Here is a 17,877-nt window from a genome sequence, read left to right on the forward strand (position 1 = left end):
TAGGAAAGTGTGGGTCATGCTTGGGCCAACTTTTTACTAGTCAAAGTAATAGTATGTGTGTGTGTGTGTGTGTGTGTGTGTGTGTGTGTGTGTGTGTGTGTGTGTGTGTGTGTGTGTGTGTGTGTGTGTGTGTGTGTGTGTGTGTGTGTACCCTCTCTATCCTAGGCGCTATACACAATGGGTTGGCAGTAGGTCCATTGTGTATGGGCCTATCACCTAGTCAAAGAGATAAGATTAATGATTTTAAACTTAAAGTTGGGCCAATCATCTAGTGAAATAGCTTTAGTGATGGTGTGAATTAGGTCTATCCTTCTAAAGCCATTAGGGAAAACTTTGTGAATAAGAAGCTTGATGTCTTCCTAAGCCACAAAGCAGCTAGAGGAGGAATAAAGGATCATATATATCATACTAATACATGTATTGAGGGCAGGTTTATGCAGGCGATTGGACTTCTTTTTTTAAAACTTGATGGAAGACATTTTAAGTAGGTTTCTTTTCTAGATGAAACGTTAGTCATAACTGCCAGTATAGGGATGGTGTAGCACAATTGAAAAGTTAAGGAACTGAATGGAAGGGCAAAGACCCCAAAATCTATCTCAAAGCTATCATTGTTGTCGTGGTGCTTTGCGGGCACGAGATGAAAAACAGAGTTTTACTTGTTTTTTTGAACTTTGACAAAACTACGTTCTACATTAAAATTGCTTATGGAATCAAATTGGCAAAAATGTTTGCTTTATGTAGTATTTTAGACCAAAGGTGCTTCAAAGCGGGCTAATTGGGTTGGCAGTGAAGATTGTATGAAGGGATAGTTATTTGATTGAAAAGGTAGAGCTTGAAGTGTTGAGTGAGTTGGTCCAGAAGGTTCCTCTAATGAAACCACGGTGTGTGAGTTGTGGTAGTTTAAAGCTGAAAGTGGTCACAAATTTGAGAAGGACAAGGAAGATTGAGCAAGCATCCAGAGTTGGTCTTAATGGATAAAGATGTAGCGCTTATTTTAAAGAGCCTCTCGGTCTTTTCAGATCACAAATCGGATTTGGTGATGACAGGATACAACGGTTGAAATTTTTCTAGGGGTTGGGTATGCACCCACTTGACCGCATCGGCACTCATGTCATTTGACATATTTGGGCCTTGACAGGGTTTTGAGAAGGTATTCCATGTCATGCAAAGTTGACCAAAAGTGATAGCTTGTGAATTGAATGCCCAACTAGTAAGTTCCAGCTTGATGACGATTTCAAATGAATTTTCATGAGCTTTGGGACCTTGGTTGGCAAAAATCAGAGTCTCTAAAATAAAAAAAGAAGGGGCACTTTTGTCTGGTCTTGATGGCAAAGAAACCGGGTCAATGAGCATTAGATGGCAAGAGGTAAAAGTTGGAGAGGAGCATGATTTTTTTTTGAATTAATTTTAGTGAAGTTCAAGGCCTTTTGGGGGGGCAATTTATCATGGAATTCCATGTGGCACCTTGCATAATCCCACATGCACTTGAAAAAGGTGAAAATGAAGTCTATATAAGATGTAGCATAAGAACATTGTGTATGTGAAGTTTGCTGCTAGTAGAGATTGGATGGGGGCAATTGCCCTATGTGGGCTTACATGATGCAACATGTTCTTGTGTCAAAGGGTGTCTAGAATATTATGCAGGGCGTTGATGTACGTCTTGGTTCTGAGGATGTAGGCGATGTTGAGGATGTTGCAGGTCTTGCTCCAAGGATTGTTGTTGTTAGAGTTGTTTTGCCTACGGTAGAACAAGCTCGTTGGGATATAAAGGATGTGCAGGCTCATGCACTGATTGCATTGTCTATGAAGCGCATCATTACTCCTCACATTTGTTTAGAAAAATCTACAAAACATGCTTGGGATATTCTAGCTGGTCTTTATTCAAGCCACAATGAGGCAAAAATTGCATTGCTCCGTAAAGAGCTATAGTTGAAGATTAGGCATGAGTACGAGGATATGGACACGTTGCTTGCTAATGTCAAGGATATCAATGAGCAGCTTATTTCTGGAGGGGAAGTCATTTCAAATTGTTCCCTTGTGCAAACTTTTCTTGATGCCTTACCAAAATTTTGCTAGTACTTGGAGACTTATGACCCAAGGAAATCCTGAAGTTGTCAAGTTTGATGCATTATGCACATTGCTATTGCAAGAGTCCTTTCCAAAAAGAACAAGACTAGACAACATGCAGCTAAATAGGCTTTTATTACTGCTCAAAGAAAGGGTGGTAACAGCAATGTATCCACTCCTAATGGTTCTTTTGCGAGTGGAAAATTAATTGTTTCTAATGGTTTTGTTGGTAGCAATTGGTCTGGAAATTCTGGTGATAAGGGCTAGAAGAAGATGCATTGCCATTATTGTAAATCTAATGATCACTTGATCAAGGAGTGTCCTAAGTTGAAACCAAAGAGGCTAAGAAGAAAGAGGGTGGTTTCACTACAAATGTTGGTTCCACTACAATGCAACCATATTTGAGTCTTTTATGAAAGGAGACTGTGATGTTGATGTTGATGCAGAATGGGCTTTTAGTAGAGTGCACTTACAATCCTGCTATCCATGATGCATGCATGTTAGTTGTTGCAGATTCACATGTGTGGTATTTTGACAGTGGCGCTACAAAGCACAATACGTCACATCGTGAATTGTTCACCTCTCTCAAGTCTATCCCTTGTGGGAATTGAGTCACTTGTGCCAACAATGCTTCTTATCTGGTTCAGGGACTTGGAAAGATTGTGCTTACTGCTGCAAATTGTAGTTCTTTCACACTTGTTGGTGCACTCTATGTACCTGGGATCCAACAGAATCTTCTCTCCGTATCTACACTTGCTAGACTTGGAATTGTAGTCAGATTTGTGATGACAGATGTACAGTTCATGATCTTAGTTTTGGTGATGAAATTGTTGTATCTGGCCTTTTGTGTCGACGGATGTATAAGCTCACTTTGTATGACAAATGTGGACAAAAATTTGCAAATGCAATTGCATATTGAAGGGTTGTTTCTTCAGATGCAAAACTGTGGAATGCACGTTTTGGGCATCTGAATTTTGCGAGTTTGCTGCATTTGTAGAAATTTGATATGGTTGCTTCTTTGCCACCTCTTGAAGCACCTGTCAAACATGTTTGTGAAGGCTATACTTTGGTTAAAATGCAGTGTTCTATGTTTCCAAAGGATGGTTCAATTAAGGCCACATACAGGTTGCAGCTTGTGCATAGTGATGTTTGTGGACCCATGCAAACTCTGTCCTTGGGAATATACCTTTACTTTGTGACTTTCAATAATGATGATTACTCCAAGCATGCATGGGTATTTTTTCTTAAAGCAAAGTCCGAAGTTTTTATGTGCTTCAAACAATTTTTGGGTACTATGGCTGAAAATGTCTCAAAATGTACTATGGGCACCCTCCGTTTCGATCAAGGGGGGGAGTATATGTCTCATGAATTTAATGCATTTCTGGCTAGTCATGGTGTAAAGCACTAATGTATAGTGCCTTATACACCTTAGCAAAACGGTGTTGCTGTGAGAGGAAAAACGGGTCACTTACGGAAATGGCACAATGTATGGTCAAAAGTCAAGCTTTGCCGCATTCTTTTTGGATTGAGGCCATCATGTGTGCCACTTACGTATTAAACAGGTGTCCTACAAAAGCTTTGCAGCCTATTACTCCATAAGAAGCATGGCATGACAGAAAGCCTTCTATTAAGCACATGCATGTTTTTGGTTGTTTGGCATATGCTTTGGTGCCACAAACACAACGCACAAAATTGGATGATAAGGCTGTCAAATGTTATTTTTTTGTTTATAGTGCTAAAAAAAAAGGTTATAGGTTGTATCATTCACAAACAAAACACATTCTGGTTTCACAGCATGTTGTGCTTGTGGAAGATTTTGTCCAGTCCTTGCTGTGATGTACTAGAGATAGTAATGTAAGCACACAAAACATTTATGACACTTTGCTGACTCTTTTCAGCGGTGAAAATACGAATGTAGATTCAAATTAGGCAAATGCACATCCTATGGGGGTTTCCTTAAATTTTACAGATCAGCCTATTATTGAAAGGGCTAATAATGAGCAGGCTAGAGGTATGCCAAAATGGTTGGTTCACACTTTGCGTGATAGTAAGTTGGATGCACCTTTGTCTAGTTGTACTTGTTCAGGTTCTTGCCATGCCTCTTATGCATCAGATTATTATGCTTTGACTGTGTCTAGCCCACATGATGTTGAGGAACCTCTATCTTTTGATGAAGCACAAAATTGAAAAAATTGGATGGCTGCCATGTAATCAAAATATGATGCACTTATAGAAAATGACACATGAAATTTATGTGATTTGCCTATTGGAAAAAAGGCCATGGGTACAAAGTTTGTTTACAAGTGAAAATGCAAGCCGGATGGTGAGGTTCAATGCCATAAGGCGCTCGACTTGTTGCAAAAGGCTATGCACAACAAAAAGGCATAGATTATGAAGAAAATTTTTCTCCCACTTGTTGGATGACTACTATTCATTTTCTATGTGCATTGGCAGCTCATTTTGGTTGGGATATGCAACAATCAGACATTGTTATTGCTTTTTTGAATGGTGACAGATTTGAGGAAGTTTATGTAATGTAGCCTCGTGATTTTGTCAAGAAAGTACAAGAGGATCAAGTGTTCAAATGTAAGAAATATTTGTATGGGTTGAAGCAATCTTCTTGTGCTTGGTATGAGAAGGCTGACACTCATATGGTCAAACGAGGTTTTTGTAACACTCCAATAGAAAGCACATTTTATGTCAAGCGTGAGGGCGATGTACTTATGATTGTTGTTCTTTATGTGGATGATTTGTTGATCACTGGTCCCAATGAGTCACATATTACTAATTTTAGGACTGATTTGAATGCTACTTTCAAGATGAAAGATTTGGGGGGGGGGTGTTGCATCATTACTTAGGCGTACAATTTAAGCAGTGTGATTGGGGTATTGCCTTGTGTCAAAAAAGTTACATAGAGACATTTCTATGTAAGTTTGGACTTGAGTATTGCAAACCTATTGCCACTCCCATGGAAATAGGTTTGAAGTTAAGTCTACATGATGCTGGTGATCTTGTTGATGTCACTCTTTACCAAACTGCTGTTGGATGCATCATTTACATGTGCAACACGAGGCTAGATATTCAGTTTGCAGTCTCACAGGTTAGTAGATTTATGCATAGCCTAGGGTCTAAGCATTGGTAGGCTTTCAAGAGTATTTTTTGCTACTTGACTGGCACTTTACATCTTGGCTTTTTTATCCCAAGGGGGGATCATTGTTGCCAGACTTACATGCTTTTTTGGACTCAAACTGGGCTGGTTGTGTTGACACGCGAGTGTTAACAAGTGGTTTTTGTTTCATGCTTGGAAGTTCATGTATATCATGATTGAGCAAGAAGAAACCTATTATGGACACTTCTAGTTGTGAGGCTGAGTGCAGTGTAGTCTTCAAAGCTATGGTTGAGTGTGTATGGGTTAGATGCCTTATGGCTAATTTGGGTGTTAGACAGGACACTACCAACACTGTCCAACTAGCAGTCAGAGTGCATTGGTAGTTGTGAGAGTAACCCAATTTTTCATGCTTGCACAAGGCAGATTGTGGTGCATTCCCACTATGATAGGGAGAGGCTCTCAGCTGGAGAGATCAGCTTGGCTTATGTGTCTCATGAGAAGTTTGAATGTTTTTGCAAAGCTTTGGGCCTACTCCTCTTTGTGGATTGATCATGTCCTTAGGGCATGGCAGTTCCCTTTAATCATGTGCTAGCTCTCGCTCACTACATCACTACAGGAGGAATGTGTTACCATACACATGTGGTAATGATGTGTGTGAACACACTTGGGACCGTTAGGGCATTTTTCCCTCTTTAGGAGTTTTTTTCCCCCGTGCATTGTTGCTATACACATTCATTCTAGGGATATCTATCTTTCCATTTCACACTAAGTAATACACTCTCAATTGTGTGCTTTGAGCTTCCTTCCTCTTCTCCAAGCTGTGTGTGTTTTCTTGCAACCCTAATTCCAACAAAAACTTTTTCATGAGGGGATGATATGGATGTATTTCTTGCAAAAAATAAATATCTCAATGATCATTGAATTTTTGTTGATAAATTCATTCTTGATAGTTCTCTTGTGTAGTCAATTCTTTATGATTTTCCATTTGCTTCCACCTTTAGATTTGTAACAAACATTAGGAAAACATTGGGGCCTTGTTTGCGCCGTGCAAGAGTTTCAACTTGAGTAAATTTTTCATGCAATTCTTCTAGCATAAAAGTATTTTAAAATTATAGAGAATAAAAAGAAATTTTTTTTTTTTATAGTAATTAAAATTTTGCTACTAAAAATTTGTGCCTTAAAGGATCCTAAGAGATCTAAGTAGATATTTTACTTTGAAATAAGAGAGGGAAAGTTCAAACTCATTTGAGCTAAAAAATTGGCACCGGAATCAATGTATTTCTATGGGAAACTTTCACAAAGATCAGCCATTTTGCTAGACAATCCTTGACTACGTACAATGCACAATCTAGCAGCAGCCAATATTCTTTACTCTTTAAGCGTAAATCGTCTCCCTTGGTGGGCCTTCTTTGTACATAATCTAATAGATTCTGGAGCACATTTGGTTACTTGGTTAGTTGGTTGTATTGTTGTTTCCTTGGGTTTTGTTGTGGAACACGAGCAGATGAGTAGAGCCAATTGATAGGCACTAATAATAGCTCAACTGGGGACTTGATGAGAATAGGGAAGAATCAAGTTGTGTCCCATGGTGCTCCCTATACAGCAACGGGCTACTAAAGAGGATAATTGAGTGGAGAAAAACTAGGGTTGCATCTTAACCTACTCCATAACCTACTTTGGTAGTTGCTCATCCTAGTAATATTGACCATTTACTCTCTAGACCGTGGACCTATCTTTGAGATACCTGTACTATTCTCAATCAAGTGTAGTCAATTTTGTTTTATTGAGAGAGAGAGAGAGAGAGAGAGAGAGAGAGAGAGAGAGAGAGAGAGAGAGAGAGAGAGAGAGAGAGAGAGAGAGAGAGAGAGAGAGAGAGAGAGAGAGAGAGAGAGAGAGAGAGAGTAACATGTACATAGTGCATTGAGTATTCCACTACATAAGTTGAATTGCCAAACCATGAGAAAATAAGTGCGTACCTATTTGATATATAAATATGATGATCGAGATTGAGCATGCATTGGTGAGGAAAACATGTGACTAAGCTAAACAAAAGGAAGCTTTGATAGTCTCAAAAAATATGGAAAGCATAAAGAAACTATAAAAATTGAGCTGCAATACCGACTTGATAATCATGTACGGATATCGTACAATTGTGTAAACTAGAGGACAATGTTTGAGTCAAGCTACATAAAAGCAATGTGACTAGTTAAACATTTTGTCTGCGGCAGTCAAGAGCAAAGTGATAATGCTAATTATACAATGTATTTCATGCAAAAGTATGGTAGAGAGCTGGCACTATGTTCTCTCCAAAAATTATAAGAAACGGAAGTTGTGCCCTGCACCGTAGCATTAATGTGTTGCACCAAGCAAACACATAGGCATGAGGAACTGGATGTAGATAACTAACCTCGTAGTGTTGTAGAGTTCGAGTTGTGGTTGTGCAATTGGCTCGTCCATGGTTGTGAGTATATGTTCTTTCTATCACACACAAAACAGGAGTAAACACAAATATCATTGACTTCATCATGTGTGTTTCCTCAATAGCAATCTACAGTGGCATTTTGGGATTACATTATGTAGAGCATTCTCTATCCTCCGTTCAGGATAGAGGATAGAGAATTATCTCTCCTCCTTTCAGAGAAAGTTTTTAGGCTGACCAAGTAAATTTTTCATGCCTCAACTTGCCCTCCACATGTCTCACTCTCGTGGTGAGTGATGAATGTGGAATACATTTTATACTTCCCTGCTGTATACCAACCATCCGTGTTGCAAAATAGAATTCCATGTATTACATTGGTGAAAGAAGAATCAAGCTCTAGAATAGGACGTTGTAAATGGTTTGCTTGCTAGCTCCTTTCAATGTAAACTCGTGTACCTTTGCACATGTTGAAAGTGGATGCGAATCAAGACACTCGTATAACACCTTTTTCTGGGCAAGGGCTTCCTTGGCTGCCTCCAATATTTGAAGGCTTGAATGATTTGATAATACTTTCAACCCCAAAATAAACCCTCAAGTATATGGAGGGATCCAAAGCTCTTGCCTTCAATATCCGTAAGTGAGAAAAAACAGTATGCTTGTGTTGATTATTTCCAAAGACCATCATTGATCACCTTCTCTTCCTAGGTAGGGATGCATGCTTTTTCATTAACTGGTGGATGGAGGAAACCATTGATAAAGTTCCATATTTAGTCTCAACACTTCTCCAAGCTAGAGACAAATATAGAGAACTATATATTCCAAGCTCATCAGTATCAATGATAGCTGATGAAATTATTGAGGGGATGGCATGTTTAAATTATAATTGTGATTATGTGAATGGATTCTACAAGCATGGGTCTTTTCAAGTGGGGTGCCTCCATGATGGACATATGTAAATGTGTCTCCATGACAATGATTATAAGCACTATTTTGGGAAAAGGCTTGGGATAATGTTCTTGTGGTGTCATGGAGTGAAACCAACATCACCAATTGTCCATTCTATGGAATGAGCTTTGAAAAGTCTTTTTTGTGTTGCCAAAGTATTCCCAGTCCATCTCTAGCCTATCCTTAGCTTGTTTCTTTTGTGCACATCCTTGGTAGGAGAATTATATCAATTAGTAAAGTAGCCACCTGTTGCTTGCATCCCATTGGTTGAGCTTGACAGTAGTGGCCCCTTTTAGCAAGAAAAGAGTAGGACCCGTTTGCCACACTTTGATGCTAGAACCCTCCTGAGGATGAGGGAAGCTCTACAAGAGAAAAGTGTTGGAAGAATCCACAATGTAGAAGTTGTCAGAGGAGACTCGAGAATTCTTTCATTTTCCCCTTTTGGCTCTCGTCTCAGCCTTAGTCCTTTTCAGAGACCTCCTCAGTAGCTTACTCTCCTTCTTGTCCTCTTCTCGGATCGCTTCATACTTGATCCCCATATGCTGCTCGTCAACTCGTCGTCATTTGCCAATGACTTCTAAGCACTACAAACACCCCTCTCGTTGCTCCACTATAGAACCCCTTGCACCCACTTTCTCTCCATGGAGCATCCTTATTCTCTTATTTTATCCCTCTGTTAGTTGCTTTTTTTCTTGGTTACAACAGGTCTACAAGATTCTGGGCTGGAGACGTGGCCGGTTTTAGGTTCAGATAGCAAAAAAAAGGATGTTACTCACCAAGCAAGTAACATCTCCATATAGATGTAGACACATCTTGATCCTTGGTGTGATAAAACACTTTATCCTATGGATCTTTTTGCTAGGTCTACTCCTCCATTTCATAATCGTACATCTCTATTACATTTTTTTGGTGATAGGTCTCATGGTCTCTTAGATTATTGAAGTAACTTAGTAATGAATAATACAGAAGAAGCAATGTTAAATCTAGAGATATTGAAGCAACAACAACCATCTTTGTTCAATTTATCAATGAAAAACACTAAGCTTCCCCAGAAACAAACTCTTTCAAAGAACATTATTATATCCTCCAAAAAAACCATTGTTGAGCTTGAAAAGGAGGTGAGAAGGACAAGAATACAAACCACTCCACTTGGTCTTCATCAAAGATGCAGAAGTGTTTCCAACATTGAAACCCTCAAAGTTGGGAGTGGAGGTATTAAGCACATGTTTTGAGCAATAAGATATATTGTTTTAGTACATATTCTTGTTGTACCAAAATATTTGATCATTAGATAGTCAGAGATAAATTTTTACACAGGCATGCTTCATCCTGAAAAGGAAATATTAATCCCCAAACGAACAAATCTTCATATTTCTCTTTGATTGCATCTGATGCTGCAAAACATATTTTGGAGGCCTCAAAGTTCAAGAAGATAAAGCAAAAATATAATCAATGAATTTCTACAAAGAATAACCACTGATACTTTAGATGTTCAAAGTTTCATAGATGATTGTGGTATCAGTCAAAAAGGATATTCATGCACCTTTAAAATAGTAAAGAGCCAGCTCAAAGTAAAAAGGTGTCAGCTTTTGTCTTACCTATACCACCTCATGTATGTTAAGCATGACAAGGTCTTTACAATGAAGTTTCACAATACTTGGAGGATTCAAATTTCATCAACGAAGAGTTCAAAAATGCACGACAAGTGGTACACTTTACAGAATCGTCTGATTTTTTTTTCAATTTGCAAGCTTCAGAAGCAAATGGTCAAATTTTATAACGCTACAAGCGAGGATGTATGACGCAAATTAATATTTGTGCTTAAGTTGGATGAATGTGAGATATTGAAGCAAAAGAATACTTGATGCATAAAGAAGTTGAAGGAGCACAAAATCTGGTGAACAATTTAAGTAATGTTAATAACACAAAGTGATTTATGCAAAAGATAATGACATTTTATACTGGACATTTCACCAAATATAAATTCTTGATGTTATTTCTAGAGAGAAAAAAAGGGTTGACTCTTGATGAGGTGATAGACAATGACAATATGAAATCAATGCTAGATCTTCAAGCTCTTGTGTCATGCATCATATTTTACATGGTCATATGCCATGGTTCACAAAGAAATATGGATGTCCAACAATATGATCCATGCAAGGAATAGAAAAATCTTATTATCAAGCTCACATACTTTTGACACACAACATGGTGGAGGGAAAAACATAGCAAACAACTTTAAAGAAGTTTTTTTTTTTGGTTTTATAGAAGAATCTTGCTACAAATAAGGAAGAAGAAGTTTTCAAAAATAAAAAACAAGCTGTTGCAATAAAGATATCCGACAAATCAAACACAACAAAGCTCAAAGGATTCTACTACAGAAGCAATTTTACATCAATGGAAACCTAAGAAAGTGAGGAGTGAAAGAGTTTCGGTTCTACCTCAAGATCCAGTATACATTGTATATTTAATACAAATCATTCTCACAAACGATATCCTCAATGTCTTCAACATCCTCTTGACCTATACTTGATGTGCCCTCTTTGTATTTAACTTGCTTTAGATCATTGTGTCAAAGTAGAAATCATTTTTTGGAAGGAGAAAGATATTTGTTATTTTTAATTCTTTTTGCAAGAGCACATCCAGTATATGCTAAATAAATTCATGCAAGTAATCCTTGCATTGCTTGACCATATCCAAAAAAATTGATTGCAGACTATTTTTCCAAAAGAATTATTTTGGTGGCATTTGGATGAAGAGCATAGCCACCAAGGTACTTTGAGAATATCTTGTATGCAAACAGAGGCAGATAATCATCAAAGGAGTACTTCATGTGGAAAATAAATAAATCAGGACAAGCAAGGTAGCTAATGTAGTGCTTCAAAGCAGCATCTTTGGTAAGATCAATGACTCTAGATGACCGTTTCAAGAACTCATCTTTGGGTGGTCGAATCTACAAATATATAAAATCAATGAATTATTAGCGACATTGAAAGATAGAAAAAAACTTCATCTTATACACATGAAATAATTATCGTAGTATTCTCATCAAAGATCAGTTGATTGTCCTTCCAAAGATTTATTGAACCAGCATTTTGTATTTTAAGATTTAGCTCTTGAATGATAGATACATCTTTATCTTGTTGATCTTCATTTTCACTATCTCTTTTTGAAAGATGAGGATCCATTATATTTTTATTGTGCCTTGAGAAAATCTTCTTTGGTAGGCTCTTTACATTGAAGAGCTTCATTGAAAAAAATATTTAATGTTGTATGAGGCTCAAAGCAAACATCCAACTTGCCCAAAAGAGGATCTTTTTCTACAAAGGAGGAGGAACCACCCCAAGAAAGAATAACAAGAGAAAGAGGAAAGACTCGAGTGGATGAGATAGTGCCCAAGAAAAGACCACACCTTGCCGTGCCAGTTAAAGATCCAACCCAAAGAGCGACAATAATAGAAAGATAAGCAATTGCATTTGAGCTCAAAAACAAGGGCTAAAAGTAGATTTTGAAGAAAAGTGGAAAGCATCACCTGAATAGATCAGAATATCCAATAATCCCATGTACTACCAGGATGATGATCCTTTGGCGGGCTTGGAGTACCTCTATATGAACTTCCATACGCATCTCATCCAAGCTCAACAACACACCAGTGCTTACAATGTGGAAATTTTTGAAGAATAGACAGAGCCTCCATAGATGTCTGAACAAGAACAAGCTAATAAGCCAAGCGAAGAACTTCCGATGGAAGACAAAGATGTACCATCACATCAACATGAAGCAAGAACTTCCAGAAAATTAGAGACCTTGGAAGATGTAGATGAGTTTGACAAGTATGCTCATGAAATAGTGGACACAATGAAGGATGAGATTTATGCTCGACATCAACAACTTCATCACCTACATCCACGTCTAGAGTTCATAACAAAAAGTACTGAGGTCCTTTAATGAAGCATATCAAGAGGCCATGGATACAATAAACACAAAAGTAGAAGAGATGACAACAAAATATGAAGAGGAATTGGAAGCCTTAAGGAGAAGAAACTAGCAACAAGAGTAGCAGCTCAAGGAGATAATCATTGCTCTACAAGCTTCCACCTCATTTGTTCAATGGTTGCAAGTCGAGCTTAATATTGCATATGCTCAGCTAGCCAAGTCAGAGTCTTGTTGCCAAGAGGAGAATCAGTTACTCAACCAGCTCAGAGACAACCCCACTGTGGCTACACTACTGCAAATCACGGATGAGTCCTACAAACCACTCAACAAACGGATTAAAGAGTTTGAGATGGAAGTAAATCTAGAGCAGATGTAGCACCAAGAACTCTCAGTTGGGTTCATGCAGAAAGAAGAGGGCTACAAGAAGGAAACAGCACAGCTTAAGTTGGATCTTAGCAAAGCTCAAGAGGCTAATAATCTCAAGCCTACACATCAAGAGAAGATCAACCAAAAATGGCAATAGGAGATATTAATGCTCTACAATTCATTAATTCTGAAGAAGCGAGTAGATGTAGTACACCAAGAACTCTCAGATGGGTTTATGTAGAAAGAAAAGGGCTATTAGAAGGAAGCTGCATAGCTTAAGGCCAATCTTAGCAAAGCTCAAGAGGCTGATAGATCTCAAGCCTACACATCAAGAGAAGATCAACCAAAAATGGCGATGGGAGATATTGATGCTCTATAATTCATTTGGAAGAAGAAAGCACTCTAGAAGGAAATATTACTAAGCTTGTGATCCCTCGAGAGGAAGCCGGCGCCTCTACTCCCACAAAAAGCATCACTATGGATGAAGAAACCTTACTGAAGAATCAAGTAGAATTGGAAACGAAGCATATTTGGAAAGAGTGCATGTAGTGAGAGGAAAGGATCCTACACTCTATCAATATCAATATCCTCACACCGGCAAATGTCAATGAGGATTGGCATCAACAAGCTCTTCCCTGCCCACTTATCAAATTTGAAGTGCTTCAAATAAAAGAGGGGTTACTCAAGGGTCTAGGCACCAATCCTACATTGGTACATTCCCAAGTGGTGGGAAATATGGTTAAATGGACACCCTTAGGTATCTCATATTGCACACAATTGCACCACCAAGGATCAAGAAAGATCCTGTGCAATGTCTAGCTCCACGATTTTGCAGCTGGCAGCACTCCATCATATAATAGAAGCGGCCAATATGGCTCAACTACTCATGGTTCCCACCACCACCAAATGGAAATCTCACTGAAGACTACATGGTGGAGAACCTATCATCAACTATCCATCTTTATTCTGGAATACTAGACTTGTCCTGCATTATGTTCGTCAAGATTTCAAAGATGCTACTCAACTGCCTATAAACCTTGTCAAGGAACCTTCAGAAGAAGTGATCCATGGATTCTATGCTAGGGTAATGTTCTTCCCCTTATATTACATGCAGAGCCATGGAGTAGCATTTTATACTCACTTCTCACCTACAAAAGAAAACTATTTGGCCCAATCATCACAAATCTGAGAGCTCATTTTGTGAGATACTCATCCATTGAGAAAAAGAACCAGATAACCATGTAGTTCATGTCTATAGAACACACGGATCTAAGGCTCAAGTACCAATATGGATTGGAACAATACACAGAGCAAACTCAAGCCAAGAAACTTGACTACTACTTAGCATCAACTAATAGGATAATCAAAAGGACATCATCATGATTTTTTCATTCCCGCTTACAAATTAAAACCTCTTTTATTGATGAGAAATTCCGTAAAAGTCCAAATTTGTTGTATCACAATTGATTGTCAAAGAGTGTAAAGGGGACACGGGCTTCCAAGTTGTAATTAATTGCAATTACTAAGCCTTATTACTGAGCCAAATTAGCTAGGGACCCATTTCTTAAACCTTGGCTAAGGTATAAAAGCCAGTTTTTGTAACTTTTGAAGAGGTCTTTTGGGTAATGAAAGTGAGCGTACCTTGAAGTACAATACTATGACTTATCTATATTTTCAATTGTGCATGTCTCCTTCATGCACAATTGAAAGTACGATACTATGAGTTATCTATATTTTCAGTTGTGCATGTTTCCTTCATGTGATGTTGCATTGTGATTTTGAGCATACCAGCGGAGTCATAGGTGAAAGCTCTACCTTTCTACGTAAATTTCTTGCGATAAAATTGTGCTTTTAGTCATGCCCATCTACGAGTTGTTTTCATTCCTTACACACAATACACACCCAAATTGGTTTATGACCATAGGAATAGATAGAGCATGTCATGATGTAAGGAAGCTGTAGAGTGCTTCGAAGTGCGAAGCTGACCTGCCCAAAATAGGATAGTTATCTTTGACACGATTTTGCCCAAGTGTCAAAAATAAATTTTGAGCACATGAGGTTGAAGAGAATACTCTGCTCTTTCTTGATAGTAAGTCTCATTGCCTTTGGAGAATTGTAGCTACCTGAACTCATCATATTAGACTTGCGGTAAGAAGGTTAGCTTTGACACACACTTGACACTGATCTAGGTGAGAGCACACTAGACTTGGATTTTTTAAGAGATTAGGCATCTCTTGTAGCCTCCATGCACTAGTAGAGTCAGTTAATTCCCGTGGATTGACATTTTATGTCTCTGGTTCTCCCTTTTCTAGCATCCATATGGCGAGGCTTGACATTTTGGCACCATTTACCTCTTCCCCATGAGCATATTTTTCATTTACTATGTATTGGTTCACGGGCTCTTTTACGAGTTCCAAATTGCATCTAAATTTTTACTTGATGTGCCTTAGGTTGTCGGGCATTTTCTTTTAAAACCCTAGTCATATAAGTAAATTGTAGGTCCTGTGAAAGGGGAGATATCATTTTGAGAGAAAACCTAGAGTAGAGAGGAGGAGGAAGGAGGCTTGGAGCCGCGTGTACTCTCTTCATAAACTGGTTAAGCATGCAATGAGGTTGCCTATTGCTTCTCTCTTGATTTTCCTTCAAGTTGTGTATTAGTGTCTTCTTTTGTGTGTATTAAGAACTTATTGCCCTCTAATTGATTGAGTGCCTATTGTGTGTTGGATTCTGGTGTATTGTGAATGAGTAGATTAGTGTGTCAACTAGGATTCATGCATGCATTGCCCTAATCCAAACCCCATGAGATTCTTGTTGAGGACTAACAAAATTGTCATTCTTATCCATATCAATAGGAATTTCTACACTCACAACACCGTGTTTGGTGGGTTAGGAAAAAGCTGGCTAGACATATGGTCACTGTCTAGATGAAACTACTTGCACAAGCATCAAAGCCGCCTATTGTTGACTAGAGTAACACTGAGAAGAATCACCCATTTTTTGTAATATTCAATCTTGGTGGATAAGAAAAAACTTTTGTATTAGAGAATAGATTATTTTGATGAGAATGTACCTATTAAGAGGAATTTATAAAAGCCAAATTATGTAACCCTAAGAGAAATCTTTAATCATTCTTTTGTCTATATGACTCTATGTGTGTGTGTGTGTGTGTGTGTGTGAGTGAGTGAGTGAGTGTGTGTGTGTGTGTGTGTGTGTGTGTGTGTGAGAGAGAGAGAGAGAGAGAGAGAGAGAGAGAGAGAGAGAGAGAGAGAGAGAGAGAGAGAGAGAGAGAGAGAGAGAGAGAGAGAGATTTTATTATCGCCTTCAGAGGTCAAATATGAACTATGAAACCAATGTTACATGTGATGTAGTATGTGTATGGTTGATGAGTGACTCTCGACGCTCCAAAATTGTGATGATGAAGAGTCGCAATGGCGAGCCCACACTGTGGCTAGGAGAGGAAAGTTTGTAGGTGTAGTCATGGCTAAAAATGTGAGAGAACCAAGTTCGGATGTGTCTAAAATCTAAGAACTCTAGTAGTGTATGGTACTCAAACTCTCGAACTTCCAGTGAGCATAATTTGCACAATCAATTTGACTCTTCTCCATTGCCCCAATGTTGTAACTCGGATCAAAGAAAATGGGAGCTAAGCCGACAAGGGGATAGGATCAATCATGTAAGAGTGAGTACCATTTCCTCTTTTAGGGAAGAACATGGTTTTGTAGTTCAACAACTGATTGACTTTGTTTAACTTTGCTATCTCTTTGACCAGTTGCTTTTCTCGTTGTACCCACATCAGTGCAAGATCTCTTCTCTGTGATTGCTCTAGCTTCAACTATAGCTTGACATCCGTGTTTCTCTTTTACAAAGTCTTATAGACTACATCTGTACCTTTGATTGAGGGGCCAACAGGATTTTCTTCTATCTGTCTCAAAAAGGCTGCCTTATCATTGATTCTTTGCTTAGAGTATTGTAAAGATGTGTTTGCTACATCGAGCTACACTTGGATCTTCTGTACTGACAGAGACGTGGTTCGACGTTCATTTGTTACCTCTGTGAGTTGTTGATGTTTGGTCTTGCAAGCATCGGATAATTTGGTTAAAAGTTCTCCCAGCTCCTTCATATCTCTCTCTTGCTTTTCTTTTGCAAGTTGGTGTTGTTCTACTTCATCTTTTAGCTCTTTGACTTGTCTTTATAGATCTCCGATTATGTTCATCCTGTCATCTAGCTCTCCCTGTAGAGCATCGATGACTAGCCCAAGATCTCTAGCCTTAGCACTGCAACTAAGTGTTGATGCTCACATTTTTTTGGTCATTACTTGCATCTTCTTGGCATATTCATTGACTTACATGTTGACTTTGTCTTTTGTTTGCCAATCTTCAGGCTCTACCTGAGTCTATCTAGAGGTTTCAGTCATTTTAGTGTGTGGCTCTTTGGGTGGTGTTGTGGTGGTTGCTTGTTGTTGCGGTGGGGGTTCTACTTTTCCTTGAGGCGTTGCGGTTGCCTTAGCTGATTTTATTGCTTGAGGCTTCATGGATGACTCGGATGTTTCTTGGTGGGTATTCGTAGCAGGTTCTACCTCAATTTCTTCTGTTTCTTTTGGTTGTTCAAAAATTGTTTTGCTGCCTGTTGTTCACGCTCTTTTTCTTTGTCTTCCTCACTCTCATTTGGTTCAACTATTGGTGAAGGGCAAGGGCTTGGCATTGGATGGTCTACCTGCTCTATAGTGGGTGAGGTTGGCTTCAGAGACATCTCCCCTTGGTCGTCACATGTCTTGGTTTGTTCCATAGCCTCCGCTTCTCTTTGTTGTTCGATCGCTTTTTCCCTTGCTTTCCTCTCCGCTTCTTGAGCTTCTTTTAACGTTAGGGCTTCTGCCTCTACATACATGCATTCAAAGAAGTCTGCGGGGTCCTCTGCTTCTTTCCTTGTAGGGTTCTTGGTTTTGGGTCCCCTTATCTCTCTTGGACCCATCTTTCCCGGTCCTCACCTACAGCATGGAAGCTTCTTTCATAAGTTTTTTTTTCTTTTCAAAACTCTC

The 17,877-nt window shown here is 38.7% G+C and overlaps 1 pseudogene; it reads left to right on the forward strand.

Moving 5' to 3' along the window:
• Positions 1–9,385: 9,385 nt before the first annotated feature.
• Positions 9,386–10,342, forward strand: LOC147453223 (uncharacterized; annotated as a pseudogene).
• The last annotated feature ends 7,535 nt before the right edge of the window (positions 10,343–17,877 follow it).

The sequence above is a fragment of the Adiantum capillus-veneris genome, chromosome 8 (genome assembly GCF_014529385.1).
Source record: "Adiantum capillus-veneris isolate H3 chromosome 8, ASM1452938v2, whole genome shotgun sequence".
NCBI classification, from domain to species: domain Eukaryota; kingdom Viridiplantae; phylum Streptophyta; class Polypodiopsida; order Polypodiales; family Pteridaceae; genus Adiantum; species Adiantum capillus-veneris.